Source organism: Penaeus japonicus, unplaced genomic scaffold (assembly GCF_977035675.1).
Source record: "Penaeus japonicus unplaced genomic scaffold, GWHDUDI00000001_assembly GWHDUDI00000043, whole genome shotgun sequence".
Taxonomy (NCBI): Eukaryota; Metazoa; Arthropoda; class Malacostraca; order Decapoda; family Penaeidae; genus Penaeus; species Penaeus japonicus.
The window spans coordinates 933,774-936,273 of NW_028234445.1; the positions used below are offsets into that span (position 1 = coordinate 933,774).

Sequence of the window (2,500 nt, forward strand, 5' to 3'; positions counted from 1 at the left end):
TCTCTCTCTCTCTCTCTCTATCTCTCTCTTCCTACACAGTCTCTCTCTCTCTATCTATCTATCTCTACACAGTCTCTACTCTCTCTCTTTCTCTCTCTCTCTCTCTCTCTCTCTCTCTCTCTCTCTCTCTCTCTCTCTCTCTTTATATATATATATATATATATATATATATATATATATATATATATATATATATATATATACATATATACATACATACATATATATACATATATATATATATATATATATATATATATATATCTTTTTATATATATATATTCTCTCTCTCTCTCTCTCTCTCTCTCTCTCTCTCTCTCCCTCTATACAGTCTCTCTCTCTCTCTCTCTCTCTCTCTCTCTCTCTCTCTCTCTCTCCCTCTCTCTCTCTCCCTCTATACAGTCTCTCTCTCTCTCTCTCTCTCTCTCTCTCTCTCTCTCCCTCTCTCTCTCTACAGTCTCTCTCTCCCCCTCTCTCTCTACAGTCTCTCTCTCTCTCTCCCTCCCTCTCTCTCTACAGTCTCTCTCTCTCTCCCTATCTCTCTACAGTCTCTCTCTCTCCCTCTATACAGTCTCTCTCTCTCTCTCTCTACACAGTCTCTCTCTCTCTCCCTCTATACAGTCTCTTTATCTCTCTCTCTCTCCCTCTATACAGTCTCTCTCTCTCTCTCTACACAGTCTCTCTCTCTCTCCCTCTATACAGTCTCTTTATCTCTCTCTCTCTCTAAACAGTCTCTCTCTCCCCTCTCTCTCTCTATACAGTCTCTCTCTCTCTCTCTCTCTCTCTCTCTCTCTCTCTCTACAGTCTCTCTCTCCCTATCTTTCTACAGTCTCTCTCTCTCTCCCTCTATACAGTCTCTCTCCCTCTCTCTCTACAGTCTCTCTCTCTCTCTCTTTCTCTCTCCTTCATTAACCAAACCTGTATCTCAGAAGATGTTGAAAGATTTTAAGTTTATCAGGGGTTAGATTCCCTCGTATATCATAAACAATCTTTGATTAAGAGGGGGTGTTGGAATGATTAAAGATTAAAATAGAATAAGGAATAATTAAAGAATAAGGAATAATTAATATACATATACATGCACACATACATACATACATACATACATATATATATATATATATATATATATATATATATATATATATATATATATATATATTTATAGGTAAATATATATGTATATATATGTATATAGGGAAATATAATAATAATAATAATAACAATAATGAATCGATTTAGATTTACACCTGTTTATATATATATATATATTATATATATATATATATTATATATATATATATATATATATATATATATATATAAGCAGGTGTAAATCTAAGTCGATTCATTATTGTTATTATTTTTTTATTATTATTATAATTATTATCATTATCATTATATTTCCCTATATACATATTAATGCTTAGAAGCATTATATTATTTGTATATATATATATATATATATATATATATATATATATATATATATATATATATATATATATATATATATATATATATAGAAATATATATGTATATATATGTATATATATATATATATATATATATATATATATATATATATATATATATATATATATATATATATATATGTATGTATGTATGTATATAGGGAAGTATAATAATAATAATAATAATGAATCGATTTAGATTTTTCCTGCTTATCAAATTTGTACTGTTCAACAAGCAATGCATCTGGAATTGAAAGGAGTCAGAGATAAAGGGATTCATAAATATATGTCAGTTTGGCTCTTCAGATTTGCTTCCCTCATTTTCTTGTTAAATGTATATAAGTTTCAGCAGATGCTAATTCATATTCTGTTTCCATAGTTCAAATTTCTGTGAATCTCGTCATCAGCATCTCTGGCCATCAAAAGCCAAGACCTAATTAATTCTACTTCACACACGAGCCATAAAGAAAATGTCGAAATGGACTTTCTAAAAAGATTGCTATTGCTGGCTTACCCAAGAAATCCGTGTCACCCAAGAAAGTCGAGAGGGCGCCTGCAGATAGGGAGCCGAGGGCGGTCTGCAGCCCTTCGGCGTCGCCTGCTTCCACCAGAGCACGCTGAAAGGGAAAGGCTATGGTCAGGACTTCCCACTTCCACATGGACGAGTATCTTAATGCCTATACAACAAAGGAAAAAAGGAAAAAACACCAATATGCCCAAGAACTTTTCGCTTTCCTGTCTTTTCCTACGTTGTTTTGTTCTCGATTTGTTCAGCAGGAATCCTTGTCAATGTCTGTGCACATTTCAATACATTGTGTTCTTGTACACCATATAATCATATCGGCGTGTTGTAGCTTTGATGTACAGTACGTAGAGGCCCCAATTTCTCTCTCTATCTATCTATTTCTAACTCTATCTCTCTCTACTTATCTCTAGCTCCTAACTCCGTCTACCTCATTTCATCTATGAAATTCTAGTCCTTTCCCTTCCTGTCATCTCTATGTTTTCCCCTACACCCTGTCTAT

General features: G+C 33.0%; 1 protein-coding gene and 1 long non-coding RNA gene across 2 annotated transcripts in view; one reads left to right on the top strand and one right to left on the bottom strand.

Annotated features, from left to right (window-relative positions):
- Nucleotides 1-2,500, top strand: part of LOC122246354 (uncharacterized) — a 1,434,769-nt gene that overhangs the window by 133,602 nt on the left and 1,298,667 nt on the right. The window lies entirely within an intron of this gene.
- The window catches only part of LOC147466561 (uncharacterized), a 2,343-nt gene continuing 1,827 nt past the window's right edge, over nt 1,985-2,500 (bottom strand). The window contains exon 2 of the long non-coding RNA XR_015190839.1: nt 1,985-2,092. This is a non-coding gene — a long non-coding RNA (uncharacterized LOC147466561). The remainder of the gene's footprint in view (nt 2,093-2,500) is intronic.